This window comes from the organism of the source record quoted next, unplaced genomic scaffold (genome assembly GCF_019419815.1).
Source record: "Pyrus x bretschneideri cultivar Hongxiangsu unplaced genomic scaffold, Pyrus_bretschneideri_v1 Contig2, whole genome shotgun sequence".
NCBI lineage: Eukaryota > Viridiplantae > Streptophyta > Magnoliopsida > Rosales > Rosaceae > Pyrus > Pyrus x bretschneideri.
In genome coordinates this window covers 1,736,941-1,754,713 of record NW_025999501.1, presented here as the reverse complement: position 1 = coordinate 1,754,713, position 17,773 = coordinate 1,736,941, and the positions used below count along the sequence as shown (strand labels likewise).

At 37.8% G+C, this 17,773-nt stretch overlaps 1 long non-coding RNA gene across 1 annotated transcript; it reads left to right on the top strand.

Moving 5' to 3' along the window:
- Nucleotides 1-4,907: 4,907 nt before the first annotated feature.
- LOC125476937 lies at nucleotides 4,908-5,724 on the top strand. Its single transcript, XR_007258220.1, has 2 exons — nucleotides 4,908-5,008; nucleotides 5,360-5,724. It is a non-coding gene; the product is annotated as an uncharacterized LOC125476937 (long non-coding RNA).
- Nucleotides 5,725-17,773: the final 12,049 nt, after the last annotated feature.

The window sequence follows — 17,773 nt, the reverse complement described above, 5'->3', positions numbered from 1 at the left end:
AAAATTAGATTTTAATTCTTAATAAGATGAAGTTTAGAAAAATATCTTATACATGATTAAAAATTAATTTTAGTTCCTAGACTTTATTTAATGTCATCATATGCATTTAATGTCTCTCTTTTATATTAAATAATTTTATGAATTTAAATTTTATGAAAATATTATAAATTTTAATTTTCATTATGGTAAATATCTTATATAAGAAATTATTTTCGTAGAGATTTTTTAGTACACTTATGTTTTTGCATATTTTCTTATGTGCCACTAATTCATTACAATATATTTAGATACGAACATTTTGGTACATTATGTTAGTATAATATGTTTAGGTACGGACATTTCGGTACACTAGTTTAGTATAATATTATTAAGTACCGACATTTCAGTATACTAGTTTAGTATCATATAATTAGGTACGAAATTTTCGGTACAATTATGTTTTGCTTAATTCTTATGTGCTACTAGTTCACTACAATATATTTAGGTACAGACGTTTAGGTACATTAATTAGAGGAAGTTAAATAAAATTATTGAATTAAAATGTGTAAAATAATAAATTTAAAATTTAATGTAATGACATTGAATAAGATATCTATTAAATATCAAAACAAAAATATAATATGAATTTGAATTAAATACACATTAAGGGACTAAAATCAATATACAATCTAACACCAGATTTTTATTAAATTTTAATCTTATTAAAGGATTAAAGTTCAAAACCCCCTTATTTATACTATCTTTCCAATAGAGAAAGAAGAGTTCCAAGTCTATTAGAAAGATAATACAAATATATGGTAAAAAGTAGTATATTGATTCAACAACACCATGTTGTGCATTATTAGATGTGAGCAAACACTTAGATGCCACCGAATAGGACATGTGTTGAAGTTAGTTTCTACCTTCCTATCTTTTGGCCACATGTCTTATCCTTACATATTTTTATATTACTTATGTTGGGGGACTGTTAGGTCGAGGTGGACTTGGGCTTTGAGAACGTCCTCTTTTCTCTCTTGGTACGAATTCATAACAAGTCCCGAGATATCTCGAAAAAGTTAGCTTGTCTTAGGAAATACCCCGGTAACATCAACGGCTCGAAGATAGCATGAATGATCAAGATAATGACTTGCTCAAGTGAAGCATGATGTGGAAGCTAGAAGATTATCAATTTACATGAGAAAGAAAGGATTTGCATGGTTGCAATGACATTCTTTGTTGTAATCTAGGCTTTCCTAGGGTGATAGTAAGGTTTCTAATGGCTGGGATATTTGATGCAAAGCTATGGAAATTGCTAAGGTTGTATGGATGGTGATGCTTGGGGCTTGGAGTATGCTTTTGGGCTAAGTGGAACTTTTTGGGCTTATTCCTGGGTGGTTCTCTCTCATTATGTTTTCTCTATCTCCTCTTCTGTGTTCTTCCCATCCCCCATTTCTGTGATGGCTTCTCCTTTTTTATGTAAGCGAAGGGCTCTTCTCTACGCTTAAGGAATCTCCCTTTATGTCTTGGCCTTATTCTCCTTTCTCCCTAACCCTCCTGTTATTCCCATTTTGGTGTAAGATAGCTGCACTGTTGAGATCTGCAATTTGCTTTTTATTTATTTATTTATTTATTTTTATTTTTTATTTTATTTATTTATTTTTTTTCCGAGACGCAGCTTTCCCAGGGTGGCCTTCCGCATAGGCTACTTCTAGTAGCGCGCCTCATGACTTTCGTGTGTTGGTTGTTTGTGTAGGGGAAAGGAAAGTCAACATTAAATGCCTAACTTGATGGGCTTAGCAAGCATTTAATGCACGAATCTAGTTTAATCCTAACTAAGGGAGTTGGCTTGCTAGGGAAAGGGGTAAACTAGGCTAATTCTCTCTCAATGATGCCTGCTATGAAATACAAAGGGTATGAGCTTGGATCTTTGCGCTCCCAAATAGCCTAAAGTCTTCCATGACCCCGATGAAGCATGGCATGAATATCCAACTTAATCACCGTGGCATGACATGTTTGTAAATATATTCCTCGTTGATCTCATGCCTTGGCATGTGTTTGGGCTTGAATGTAGGCTTTCCATGACCATTGTGCCTTGAGACTTGTCTGGGTTGGTGTGTGACATTTTTGAGCCCCAACAACTTATTTTATATTTTATTATTGTTTTACTTAAGCACCAAGGCTTTTAGCCGCTCTAGTGAGCTATAAATAGGAGCTTTGTTCCATTGTTTTTGGAGCATAAAAAAAAAAGGCAGCATGCATCAAGGATTATATGTAGTTAAAAAGGGAGAGGGTAAAGAGAAAGAAAGAAAGAGAGTTTAGGGGTTATCGTTCGAGGTGTGGAGATAGTTTTTATAATTTGTTGGAAAACTTCTTGTCTTTTGATAAATGTGAAAATCACGAGCTATTGTAGATTTTCTTTGTTTACAAATTTCAATCTATTTTCAAGTCAAGCATCTTAGTTTTCGGGAAATGTTTTGATGAGTTGATATACATTCTATGTTGAGTTACTCAAGATTGTCCATCAAGCATGAAAACTTTTAGTGTTGGGTTATCCAAGGATAAATGTATCGCACACGGGTACATTAGGGCATAATGATCAATTAAGGTGTCACATCTGAGTTACATATTATGAAGGATAACCAACATGTGAAGGGATGATATGATATGGCAAGATATGGCATAAAGATTGAGATATAATTATACTATGTTACAGTGCAAGTAAAACAACATTGATTGACTGGCATATTGTATATTTTACTCACTGCGCGACGGTGGCTATTGCTCAGCCTTCAATTTGTATTTTACAGATGAGTTGTTTGGCAAGACAGAGGCTAGAAGAGTTGAGGTTGTGTTAGATGGGGGATTTAAGAATTTGATTTATTATTGTACACCTTGTAAGGTTTTCTAGATCATTTTCATAAGTGAATTTAGTTTTTCATTTTGATTTTATTTTTTATTTGCATTGGGTACAGGGTTAATTTTTAACCGACTCTGGGTCCAATGGGTGACGCATGATTCAAACAATTCCTTTTTGAAACTATTTTTTTTAGTAGCCTTCTTCCCAATAGGCCTCAAGGTTTCTTGGGTCGATGCGACTAATTCAGTTGGGTCTCCAATGTCAACTCTTCAGTAGTTGATTCATGTAGAGGAATCTTTTCAACACAACTTGTGGACCACTAAGTAGAACTTTGCATTTCGGAGTATGATTCACAATGTTCCAACATTTGTGCCTTATGAATGCTTTTTTGTTTTCAAGATTGAACCATATTTATGATTGTAATTGCTGAAAAAAAAGTGTGAAACAACATAATGAAATGATTACTTTTAATTGCCTAAAGGTCTAAACAATAACATGTTAATTACATTTTAAATTTATTAATAATAAAATATTATTACCTCACTCATTGGATTATCACCACTTCATAAATTTCTTCTGCTTTTGTGAAGGCTTCTTGCCAAGCATTCAAATCTTTATGTAGATGTTCATACCAACTCGACAGAGATTTGCTCGGTCCAAAATGTGCTCTGAATCTTCTTGACAAATTTGATAAATTCTCATCCACATTTATTGCACCTTCATCTCATTTCCCGTGACTAGGTCATGAGTAGCACGCATCCAAGCCTCAAACAAGCAATGTCTTACCTGGCACAGCAATTTACCTTCTCACTCATTTTTGGTTTTTTTTTTTTTTTTTTAACCAAAGGATTAGAAAAGTTAAAAACAAATATAGGAGATTGTAGTAAAAATAAATATTGATTTGTAATATGAGAATTGAAGAAGATGGTTCGGTATTTATAGAATAAAAATTTTCTTTTCTTATTTTTTATAATATATATCGTTGGATTAATCCTAGCCATTGGTTTCCTCACTCATTTAAAATTTTCGCATCATGTTATGTTAGGTGGCACAACGGTCTACTTTTCATATTTTTTTACCTCAAAAAGTCCAATGGTCTAAAGCATCAGACCTTTAGAAATCCGCTGATTTAGGTGAATCCCACGGCTCTGAGTTGCTTTTTAGTTGCGGAACCCTCTATCAAATGGCTGACATAATGATGACGTCGCCTTATGCTTGCTGGCTCAAATGCCTGGCAAAGAAAGGCCGGGCATTCCAACGGACTTGATGGAGCCCAGCAACTGCCCTCCAAGATTTGGGCTGCTGAAGCCACTTTAGTGGATTTTGGGCAATAGAATTTCCCTTGACTTTGCCTTTCTTGGACCGGTGAAAGTGGTCTTAAGCGCCACATAGTCCCAAGTTGAGCACATGTCTCTTACTTTCTTGCAAGAGAGTACACATTCTCTGCCATATGATTCCACGCACATGTCTCTTATACATACTTAGCCAGCCTTTGAACCTTGACTGATGGTCATGCAATATGATTCCACGCACTCGTAACTTTTAACAATTCTTTAGGTTGACCGAGTGGTGAAAAATTCGTGCAAACCATTGCCATAGAGTGAGACTCAATCTTGCCAACGCGTTTCCAACTCAGAGTGAAAATTTTCTTTGCTTTTCCATATTATCCTCATTTTACTTTTTACTTTTGGCCAAACTTTCAACTATGGTGTGCTTCATCGTCATATTTGGCAATTGGTGAAGTGGCACTCTGGCCAATTGGAGGTAGTTTGAACGAAATTTGTATTTATTGGTTTTTTAAATTTGAACGATATTTAAAAACATTAGTGAAGATAGACCGATCATGTGAATGATCAGTATTTTGAAATTTAATAAGGATTTTCAATCTAATGACAAAAATACCATAAATGGTAATGATTATATATGAGATTCATTGGTACATGTGCATTCTCGTGTGTAAGTCATGTATACGAGACACATGCCGTTCGGTGACAGCAACTATTGAAATTTAAAATAGATCCCCATTTCATTTTGACCTATTTTACTCAAGTACTCAGATGTGAAAGAAAAAAAGAAATTATAGATCGATAATCATTCAGCTGGTTGTCAAATGAAGGAAGAGCTCAAATTCTCCCTTGCAAACCCTAAAATTAATAGAGTGCCACACAAATGGTTCATCTCTCCGCCATTCCTAATATTTTGCCTTTTGTAGGAACCTGGCAAGAAAACCATACATTTTTTTCTCTTTACTTGTACTAATTATATATATATATATATTCAGAAAAAGATGAAATCGGGTTTTTTAGGGGGTTCCTTCTGCTTATTTTGTTTGTGGGTCAGATTTAGGGGGTTCATTCTTTTGTATCAGTCTGTTGTTTGTCTTAACTAATTTGAAGCATCTTAACAAAAGGGGGGAAATCATGGTCGGGAACACTACAAAAACAAAACCAAGAAAGCAAAAAACGTATTGCTCTTCCTTGAGAATTTTTTTTTTTTTTTTTAAATTTTAAACTTTTTTTGCAGGAGAAAGATTGATATGTCAGAAAGAAGAGAGAACCCTAAACCCTCCCCAGTTCCACACCCCACAGTTCTTCCTCCCGTCGTCCCAACATCACCACCTTCATCCCTAAACCCTCCTCAGCTCCTTCAGTGCCTTTTCCTCATCATTTTCCTTCTGAAGGTTGGCCAAATCGGACTCGTCGTACTCCTTCTTGGCCTCGGGTGCCTCCAAGGACTTTGCTATTCCACCTTGCTTGGAAGACATGGCTGTGATCTAGGGCAAAAGGCTTGCTCGGTTGGAAGACGCAGCAACCTTGTTTAGAAGTTTTAAATTTATTTTTTTTAATGTTTAATTTATTTACTTTTAATATTTACTTTTTTCTTTATTATTTAATTAATTAGTTTTAAGGGTAGAATTTTTAATTTATTAGCAGAATTTTGACTGAAGGGATTATGTGAGAGTGAATTAAGATGTGAGGGGTGTTAATGTTATTAACCCTTGTTGTTTAATTTTTTAATTTTTTATTTTTTTTATCATCATGGGAAGAGGGGGAGAGTTTAAAGTTATTACATTAATTTGGGGAAGAAGAGGGTGTCTGTATCTACTAGGTTATCCAATCACATGCAATTATCGGGTAATTAAGAAAAATGGATTAAATGTTGTCTAGCTTTCTCTAATTTATTATTATTATTTTTTTGATAAAAGAGGCAGATGACTATTTTAAACTGCAAATATAAGCTCCCTGTACAATAATTTTAATATAGCACGTTAAAACTTCTTTAAAATAATACTGAACAAAGGAATAATCTCTTTAAAGTCCTAAAAAAATTTCGATTCCAATATGAGACCAGTTATATATAGAATAAACTTCACATTATAATAAGTTATAATTTTTCTTGCTCTCATCTTAAGGAAACACACTTCCATATGGTAATAATTGTCATGAGAGTATGCAATATTACATTTAAACGTTTAAGATGAACTAAAATATTCCTCTAAAGTTGTTTGGAACAAGCCTTTAGTTTTTAAAGTTGATGTCACGTCTTTGAGTTTGCCGGTACTTAATATATAGTCAACATGGTCAGTTTCTTGTTGAAGCCATAATGTTTCTAACTTCTAAGGCATGTTTCCAACTTGTTGGCATGAAACTTTTGGTATTTCCATACTGTCCTCATGAATCCTAATTAGGAAACACAACATTCATTATGAATAAATAAGTCAACAAATAATTTTTTTTCAACTACACCTCTATTAAGTAATAACCTCTTTAAAATTATCAAATTGGTTTAGTCCGAACTTTATGACTTTATAGAGCTTTTACTGTACATTTTTTTACCACACATATATAAGTGGGAGGAGGATTATCTCCCCTCCTAATCTCTCTCCCCTTCCCTCTCCTCCTACTTGAACGGTTACGGTTAAGCCTATAGAAACAATAAGACAAAAAGCAATGCCACTTAGTACGACGGTCTAATGGTACCCCTCTTCACTTGTAAGTGAGAGGTCTTAGGTTCGATTCTCACCAAGGGCAAATTTGAACCACATTATTGTTAGCCCATTGTGAAAGTAAGCCCACCCCGCTTCCCTTTAGTGTGAATAATATTGTTTGTTCAAAAAAAAGAAAAAAAGAAAAAAAGAAGACAAAAAGCAATATGTATCATTTGTTCAAAAAAAAAAAAAAATGAAAAAAGACAAGAAATAGTATGTAAGAGGAGGGGAGGGAAGAGGATAGGAATAGGTTGGGAGGGAAGGGGATGGAAATAGGTGGGAGAGAATCCTACTCCATGTAAGTGAACCACATAGCTAGTGTCACTCACTAATACGCCAATATGAAAATGTGGTCCTCTAAAATGACAATACTTGCATTCCTTCCATGGGGAAATAGCTCATTCACCAATTTATAAATAACATATTGTACTGTAGAATTTTCATAATCGAAAGCACTCAATTTTTTAATCTTCATTTGAGATCATTTCTACAAAACAAAAAAAAAACAAAAAAAAAAACAAAAATCTGATTGGAAAACTAATTGGACATTATTTAGTCATTCAAATGTATCAAATAAATTAACAGTGTAGGTAGGTACCAACATATTAATGATGAACCATCCATTGATTTGATGCCATTGGATGACTAAACGATCTCCTTTTCGCATGATTTTTGTAGGATGACCTTTAAATGAAGATTCAAAATTGAAGGATTCCGATTATGAAATTTCTACGGTAAAGATAAGCTATTTGAAAGTGGAGTTATAAACCCACCCTCCTAAAGAAAAATGCAAATATTACTATGGATGTAGATTTCCACCATCTTCTCATTTGACGAAAATGCACTTGCAAAATAATAACACCTAAGATCAAGGCCAAGAGCCTCACATGCCCACGATGAATTTGAAGGGGATGGGGGGTTTGGCCGAAGAATCTCCGATGCCAAAGTTAGAATTTGAGAGAGAATGTGTTTGGGAATTTTTCAGAGAGAATGAACTTAGTTTTTTGGAGAAAAATGGGACTATTTATAGGGGTGTGGCCGACCCTATTTGGAGAATAGGGACCGGCCTCTTATGGTGGTTTTATGAGATTAATTGCAAGATATCATGTGAAATAATATCTTGCAATTAACTTGGTAATCAATCCCAATTTAAATAGAATAATTGGGAGTTACCTTTTGGGCGAGGATTTGATGAGGAGTGATGAGACGGTTTTGAATAAATACCATTTTGATCACCTTTGACTCTTCCTTGATTGAGCCGTTATTGTCCGTTGCATGCGTGTGGGAATCCTGATATGCCTTGAGGGTAATTTTATCTTTTTTTACCCAAAAGTCCACGTGTCGCCTCCATAATTTTCTTGATTATTTTTGGCTCCACAAATGCCTCTACACCTGTTGCACTGCTCGCAAGAAAGGGCAGCATGTGTAGAGATCTTCTCTTGCTTTAAGAAACATAAGATTGTTTCCTATTTTGATGTAAATTCCCTCTTTAATTGGAAATTAGATCCTTCTAGGAAAGGGAAATAAATTACTCCCAAAGTTTATTTAAGTCTACCTTTAGTAGATGACTAAATCAACTTCAGAGAGCAATTTATTATACCCTACAAGAGAGAGAAAGCTAGAGGATATTTGTTCCCTTCCCCTAGCAATCTTCTACACTTGCCTGTGTAAAAGACCGTCTTGCGTTGTTTTCTTTGTCTTCACGCCGCACCAAGGTAAGAAAAAATTAATTTTTCCTTATCTTCGTAATTTTTGGGAGCCTTGGGGCTTGCAATTTAGCTCAACGGGGGTCGAGAAGGTGTGAAAAAGTGGTTGGAAAGCCACGGCGTAGCTGCCGTGAGTGGCTTGCTACTGTTGACTCGGTACGGTGGCGACTGGCTGGGCCACAAGCGGTTCGGCTTAGGCTGAGCTGATGGGCGCTAGGCTAGAACTGGCACGGGCCAGGTTGGTGTGTTGGACTGGGCCGAGGAGGCACGGGCCTCATTTTCTTTTCTTTTTATTTTTTTTGGGCTTAGGCCTGAGTGTGAGAGGAGAGAGAGGGGTTGAGAGCCTTTGGGCTGCTGGGCTAGGCCCGTTCAAGTGGGCTAAAGGATGCGCTAGGGCGCCTGCCCCATCTTCTTGTGGGTTTGGGCCAAGAATGGAGATGGGAGCCAGCGCGGGCTAGGCTCCCTTGGCTACTTCCTTTGGGCCTTAAAGCCTGATACTTTCCTTTTCTTTTTTTTTTGGCGCAATCGTGTAACGAATTTTCCTCGTATCTTTGTAGAATTTCCTTGAGTATGTCTTCTTCAAGCCACAAAAGTGACGATGGTGTGCCGCCGTTGTATCATTAAGGCGAGTCTTCGAGCAAGCACTACTACAATATAGGCTATCACCGGCGAAGAAAAAACCTACAATAAATCCAATTTCTGTCACAGATTTGGCAAAAATCCAACATAAAACAATGTAATGTCGGATTGGAATAGCGACACCAATGCTAGCGTCACGAAAGGGCTTCAATGTCGGTTCGTTCGCTTAATCCACCACAAAGCAGCGTCTGTTAAAAGCGAGCACACGGTCAAATCTGAAGTATCTTTCCAATAGATTATGCAATCATTAGGACATGCATCAATTTTCACATACGACAAACCCAAGTCATTTATAAGTTTTTTTTACTTATAACAGGATTCAGGCAAACAATCCCCTTCATGCAACATTCTTTAATTAACTCCAGTAAAGTGGTGAAGATCTCGTCTGTCATTCCCTTTAAACACTTGATCTGATATAGTCTTACAACTGCTTCCAATTTATTAAACTCCTTACAACCTGGCCACAAATCTTGATCTGCCTCTTCAAGCATCCTAAAAAAAGTCTCTACCTCTTCTGGACGCCCTTCCCCAATAGGGGGTTCAGTAGATGGCCCAACACTTTCTTCTGTTAATGGTTGAACAAATACATCATTAAGAAAATCATGCATGCCAATCAGCTCATCTCCTGTTTCTTCTTCTCCAATAGCCACATTTTGCTCTCCAATGTTTTGCTCGCCATGATGTTGCCACCCAGCATTTTTATAATCTTTATCCATATCATACAATATGAGATGTTCAACAATAGTGTTCCTAACAAAAGTATATCGATTACAACATCTTTTGCAAGGAAATCTAAACTTATCGGGACCAACACCATTTGCAATTGCTTGATCCAAAAACAAATTAATTCCAGCTGTATACACTTCAAAATTTTAGGGTATCGTCAACTGACTCTTGTCCATGTTTTACCACTTTATGAGGGCAAAATATTACATTGACACTGAGATCCCTACAATCTTTCAATCCCTATCATGTTGGCATAACTATTAGAATTTTCAATTTCTATCTTTCAACCCTCGAACTCTATCACGATTGCAATCTTTTAATTTTCAACACCTATTATAGTAAAAACAAATTAAAATAACAACAAAAAGTTACCAAAATTATGTTCATCTAATCTATTCTAGTAAATAACAACCAAAAGTTATCAAAGTTATCAAAATAACAACAAAAACAAATTAAAATAACAATTAGAGTGCAAAAAAAAATTAATTTAACATAATATATTCTTATATTACTAAATATTATAAGTTTATGTTATATTTAATATTGTTAATTTAACATAAATGCTTATAAATATTATTCATTTCCATTTTCTCATAACAATTCAAGTGACAAAATTAATTAATTCGACTAAATATTTATTAATTTAACAAAAATAGTAGAAATTTATCTATGTACTTAAATTAGAATTTTTAAATAAATAAACTTGTGTATTATACAATTTAAAAATTAAAGAATTTAGTGATAGAAACTTGAATTATGGAAGAATTCCGTCGTCGATCAATTCTTTATGTACTCAGCCAGCTCAAATAAATTCCTTACAAAAATAAATTGTAAATAAAAATTAAACATAAGACGAGAAAATAAAAATATTAGAAGCAAGAAAAACTTACTGTTGTGAAGAAGGAACAAATGAAGTTGGAAGAACAAATAAGAAAGATGCGAGAGAGAAAACACGAGGAAGGTTTGTAAATTGGAAGAACGAATAAGAAAGATGCAAGAGAGGAAGAAGAAAACACAGGGGAGAGTTTATAAAGACCATTAATCTGTCGCTTACAACTGACACCAGGTTTCAAAATATTAAAAAAACTAAAATCTATGTCGCTTAGAATCGACGCAGGCTTTAAAATATTTAAAAACAATAATACGTGGGCTAGAAGCGACACCCATACTTTATGTCGCTTAAAAGCGACACTGTTTTATTTAAAGTGACATTAGCGTTTAAGACTTATTAAAATGTATGTCGGTTATAAGCGACATTAAATGTTTACGTTGGTTAAAAGCGACATAAACAGTTTATGATGCTTACAAGCGACAGTAAATCCGACGTCATGTTCAGTAGGTGTCGCAAATGTCTTGTCCACCACTATATTATATTAAACTGACATCACCCACTGACACTATAAGGCCCTTTTGTAGTAGTGAAGGTAGACTACTTTAAGGCTGCTCACTTCAAAATTAGCTCCGATGACTCGTTTAAAGACTTTTGAGGCATATAGGCATGCCATTCCGTCGGGGGTGCGTGTGGAGCGTGTCAAGGAAGGTAGCAGGCGTGAGCCATGTAGTGAGGCTCAGAGAGCCATCAAGTTTCACCCCTACTACTTCGTGTTGAGATTTACTTTTCTCATGCCGCGTTTCTTCCAAGAAATGCTTTACTTTATGAAGTGTACCCTTGCTCAATGTTCTCCAAATGCGGTCCGTTTGATGGTGGGGTTCCTCAATCTAAGCTAATTCTTTGACTTGGATTTGATCATCAACGAATTTGGGTACTTTTTTGACATAGGCCACATTAAAAGAGCTGGGCAGCTGCGATCCCGCCATAGGCTTTTCGATCATTAGAGCAAGGGAGATCATGACTGGGCCAATGAGACTTTGGAGATAAGTGGAGAGTGAGAGTCTGATTCTTCCCCTGAGTTGCTTGTTTCGACGATTTTCATTACCGGTAAGTAGACTGCTTCGTTTCTAGGTTGCTTTGTACTTTTGTTAAGCTGCCCTTTGATTTATTGATTGTCTTCCTGTGTTTATGTAGATTCAAAATTTGGCTCAATGCCCAAGGCTTCTCTAGATATGAAGAAGGTGCATGTTGCTCTAGGTATCATTTCTGAGTATCGTGAATGGCGTTGGCTGTTTAGTCCTCTTTGCCAGGAGAAAAATGGGCAGCCCCTAAGAGATGAGATAAAGTGGATCAAGGAGGAGACACTTTTGATTATTCAATACCTTCGTATTATCATGTACCCAAAATCAATGAAACCTACCTACTTTTTCATTTCAATCAAACTACTTTTGTGCTAGAAAATGTTCTTTGCATTTTCATCAAGTTTAGTTTGAATTTATCAAAACACTAATTCTTAGTGGAAAGAAGAGATCTTCCCCACTTGCTCAAGAGATACCAACTGAGAAAAAACTGAAGACTTCCTCCGCTGCTCGTGAGGGTTCGTCTGTTGCCGATAGGCTTGTGATTAATTTGACTTCTTCCAAGGGGGAAGAAAGATGGGGATGCTAGATTTGAGTCGGTGACGCCTGCCATGCCAAAGGTGGCTAGTACGATTGCTGATAGGATTTCTCAACGTAAAGGTTTTGTTGTGCCCTCAGTGCCGAAATCGTTCATCGAGGGCTAAGTTTGGTTCGCTTGCTGAGAAAGATGAGACTGTTTGCATGGGTAGTTGCGAGAAATTCACCAAGCCTGTTTCTAAGGAGGCTGCTAAGATTTGTACGCTTTTGAAACCAGATCTGCTTGAAGACATGGAGGTGTGTGCCAAGCTGGTTGATGGTGTTAAAGGGGTTGTTTGCCCAAGCTCATTTGTGAAGTCTACGACCAAATATAGAAGGACTGCTCTGCTTGCTATGATACAAAAAACGGCAATTTTGGTAGCCAAGTCTATGCTCCTCGACCAAGAGGATGCCAAAGTTGCCGAAAAGGTGGCAAAGACTACGACAACTAAAGCTTATTCATCTATCAAGAAGATCAAGAGGTTGTCATCTAAGCTCATTGCTTTGAATGGGTCTAAAATCTCTGTCCTCACTTCTTTGCAGCTTGAGACCGCTTGCCAAGAAATCGTTGATTTAAAGACTAAGCTTGACGCGATCCAAGTTAAGTAAGAAAATGCAAAGAAGGAGATTGGATGTTACATACCTCAAATTCAAGATCTTGAGCATGCCGTCTCTGAGCTTCGTTCTGCTGCCTACGCAAAGGATAAAGAGTTGATTGTTGCTTTTAATTAAGTGATCCACTTCAAGAAGATCGTTGATAGGCTTGAACCTCAAGTGTTGGAATTCCAAGGTGCATTGAAGATTAACGAAAGTCTGAAGAAGGAAGTGGATGAGCTGCAACGCGTCCATGTTGGTCTGCTCGAATAGAACGAGCAGTTGAAGGGTAAGAAGGCTGGGCTTAAGACCTCGCTTGTTCAGAGTCAGGCCGATTTCTTCAAGTTGGGTTATGTAGATCATTTCTTCGGTAGGTTGTTTGACTTTGAGTTTGCTAGGAAAGACTTTGAGACCTTTTCTATTTCTCTGGAAGATTTGATTGCCTTTACTTTAAAGGCTTCCATTGGTGAAGTAGTCAGAGAAATTGGTGCCTAGGCTAGGGCAGCTAGGGATGAAGTGTCGGATGGTGTTGCAGCTGCTGAAGGTGTGGCGACCGAGTAGTTATGGGATGTTCAAACCACTGAAGAGTAGTCTTCTAGGTAACCTTTAGGATTTTCTTTGTTTTCCTTGTTGCTTTTTTGCTTTGCTTGAACTCCTTTAGCCTTTGATAGTCGTTTAACAAATTTTCTAGAAAATTTAATAAACTTGCTTCCTTTACTTTTCCTTATCTTTGCTTATTTTGTTCACGCCTAATCTTTGACCTTTAGACCAGTGTTAGGTGTGCTACTTTTTTATAAGCAGACAGGCCCACGTAGCCTATATAGCCATAGATGTTGGTGTAGAACTTTTGCAAAGTTGTTAGCCATAGGGTCGGCAACCAGATGCCTTACTTACAGAAGTAGAAGAGTCCGCATGACCATTGGCTGTTAACCTTGGCTTTCTTCAATCATTTGAGCTATGTGGCCTGCATCACAACATACTAAAGATTTTTGGATTATGAAATTCTCTAACCTTTCGTATCATAAGTACGCGGTTGTATGGAATTTCATAAGCAAAGGTCCAAGAGAACTCCTTGCTTTTATGTAACCAATTTCGTGGGTTGTGTAGCATGTATCACAACATATTAGGAATTATTGTAGATATTAAATGATCATTCCGCGCTTTGGCAGAGGTGAAGCTTATTGACTACTTGGCAGTGGATAAAGCTTCGTATATGAGGGCTAACTTGTTTAACCTTTTATAAAAACGTGCGGTTGTACAAGTTTGGCAAGACATATTGCTAAAAGGGCAAGCCGTAGGCAGTTTTCTAGAAACCGTAGGCTACCTTAGGGCACTCGGTAGAAGTTTTAGGGTTCCAGGGCAGCCGTTCATAGAGTGTACTGCGTAATGTGCCTTCTTAGTCTTTGAAGCTCGGTTCCCCACGGATTAGGCCAAGAGACCCAAAATCCTTCAGTTAGGTAAGCCTTGAAAAAGACCATTATGGCTACTTTTAAGAATCCTGGCGCAAGCCATCGTGCACTTAGTTACACCAGGGTAGCCCGACTCATCCATGTTTGGATATTCAGAGTGTAAAGTTTATTCTCCCGCATTGGAGAACAAACCTATGTGGGTGTTGTGGAATTGGTTTACCCTCTCGTACTGGAGAACATGGTTAATCCCCTAGGGGGTGTAATTCTTGCGATAAGTCCATAAGAAGGTTGCGGTATTCTTTTGAAGTGCATAAGTGATCAGTTATTGTAAGCATGCAGCTGAGCTAAGTTGTAAATTACTTTTGAATTCCTCATTGAAAAACGAGTGAAACGAACAAAAACTTAATTGTAAGGTAAAAACTGCATAACAACTGGATAGTCCTCGGCTTGCAAGGTGGTGCTAGTTGAGCTGCTTGAGTCTTTAGGCTTTGATGTACCACACATGGTACTTCCTCATATTGTAGGCGTTCCATTGCTTTTCGATCTCTTTGTCGTTCATGGTGGTGAGGGTGTAACTACCATTGCCGCTTACTCTGCTGATCGTGTAATGGACCTTTCCAGATAGGATCCATCTTTTTAGAGGCTTCTCTAAGAGCAATGATGAAGGTTTTTCTTAGGACTAAATCTCCAGGTTAGAACCGCCAAATCTTGGCCCTTTTGTTGTTACTGGAGATGAGCTGCTTCTGGTAGGCTACGATGTGGGTGATGACCTTCTCGTGTTCCTCCTCTGTTAGATTTATATTTGTAGCCATTTCCCTTCCATTCTGCTTGATGCTTGGCAGTAGAGTGCTAATACTTGGCACGATGACATTGGGAGGAATGATTACTTCTAAACCAAATGCCAAAGAGAAAGGAGTCTCACCGGTTGTTTGTTATTTGGTTGTGCAATACGCCTATAAACATCCGGGAAGTTCCTCTGGCCATTTTGGAGTTGTAATAACCTATGACACCTCGACTGCTAGCTTCGCCTCTATGCATGGCTTATCTAGATACTCCACCAGAATAGAGCATTTAAGTTGGTGGTCGAAGGCGGAGCTTAAGCCGGTTAACGCGGTCGCATAGGCATTGTCTTTCGGCGAAACTTGAGTGAGGGTGTAAGTCTGAAACGCCTTAAGTTGCTTTCGTACCTTGTCTAGGTATTATGCCATCTTTGGATGTTTTGCCGTGTACTCCCCAGTAGTCTGGTTGGTGATTAGCTGGGAATCAGAATGAATTGTAAGCTTTTTCACCGCCAAGTCTCTTGCCATTCGAAGGCTTGCTAGTAGGGCCTCGTACTCTACTTTGTTGTTTGATGCTTTGAAGCCTAGAGTGATTGCCTGCTCGAGCATCGAACCGTCTGGGGTGACAAGGACCACACCTGCTCCCGAGCCCTTGTAGTTGGATGCACCATCAACATGCAAATGCCATAAGTCTCCATCTGGTGAAGCAGGTGTGGTTAAGGCATGCTCGGTTGCCTCGGGGGCGTCGTTGGGCCGCTTTGTTACGTCGTCTAGGCTAGGCGTGAATTCTGCTATGAAGTTCGCCAAGGCTTGACCTTTTTTCGCCGTGTAGGGTCAAAAAACTAAGTCGTACTGGCCAAGTTCCAACACCTATTTCATTACTCGTTGAGAAGCATCTGGACCATGTAGGATTGATTGTAGAGGATATTAAGTCATGACAATGACTGCATAAGCTTGAAAATATGGTCTAAGCTTCCGAGCCGTAACAACTAGCGCCAAATTAAGTTCTCAATCTTCGGATATCTAGTTTCCGAATTGAGAAGAGCTTTAGAAGTGTCAAATACCGATAGTTGGAACCCCAACTTTTCTCGTATGAAGGCAGAGCTCACCGCTACTTATGAGACCACCAAGTAGATGTATAAGTCTTCCGCTGCTTCTGGCTTGGATAGTAAGGGAGGTGACGTGAGATACTTCTTCAGGTTTTGGAAAGCTCTTTCACACTCATCATCCTATTTGTCTCATTGTGCCCTCTTGATAGCTTTGAAAAAAGGCTTGCATTGATCGGTGGACTACGAGAGGAAGCGGTTGAGTGCGGCTGCTCGTCCGGTTAAGCTTTAGATCTCCTTAAGGTAGTTGGAGATTTCATTTCTAGGATTGCTCGGATTTGCTTAGGATGTGCTTCGATTCCTCGTTGGGTTACTAGGTACCCTAAGAATCTGCCTGAAGATACTCCAAATGTGCATTTGGCGGGATTGAGCTTCATCTTGTACTTTCTAAGGATGTCGAAAGTTTCCACCAAGTTGTCGAACTGGTCTGATCGCTGCTTGCCCTTCACCATGATGTTGTCGACATAGACCTCCATGGTTACTCCAATTTGCTTCTTGAAAATCATGTTAACCAATCGTTGGTAAGTGGCTCCCGCGTTCTTGAGGCCAAAATGCATGACCTTGTAACAGTAAGAGCCTCGTTCGATCACGAATGTGGTTTTCTCCTTGCCGGGTTTGTGCATGGCTATTTGGTTGTAGCTAGAGTATGCGTCTAAGAAACTGAGCAGCTAGTTCCCAGAAGCTGAATCTACGAGTAGATCGATTCGAGGAACTGGATAAGGATATTTCAGGCATGCTTTGTTGAAGTCGGTATAGTCTATGCAAATCTCCATTTGGAGGAGTGATGAGAGGGTTTTGAATAAATACCATTTTGATCACCTTTGACTCTTCCTTGATTGAGCTGTTATTGTCCGTTGCATGCACGTGGGAAACCTGAAATGCCTTGAGGGTAATTTTTCTTTTTATACCCAAAAGTCGATGTGTGGCCTCCATAATTTTCTTGATTATTTTTGGCTCCACAATTATTCTTCTAAAATTACCCAAAATTAATTAGTCCCATACCACTAAACCATTTTATCAAAACAAAGAAAATAACCATTACATCATTTGAACAAGATATATATATATATATACAGTTTTCTTTTCTTTTTTGAGAGTAACAACGTAACGAGAGATTTTTCAGTGTGACCATCACTTGAGGTGGTACACCACGTGTCCCTATATAAATGGTGGGTTATGTGTGTTAAAAGGTTAATAACTTAAAAATTAGAATTTTCCACCACTTGCATAAAAACACGTGGTGTACCATGCATATTCCCGTCACAACTAAAAATTTCTCCAAAGTAACATAGATACATTAATACATACTTGTCTACTTTTGCATGTCAAACGTACTCAATTAAATGCACACGAGAGACATGACTAGGGGTGCAACTTTGGTTGGGCTAACCTGAACCCGCCCAAACCCAACCCAATTTCAACCCGTTTATTGATTGGGTTTGGTTGGGTTGACCATTTGCCCAGCCGAATCAACCCGAACCCGTTCATTGAAATGCCTCAATG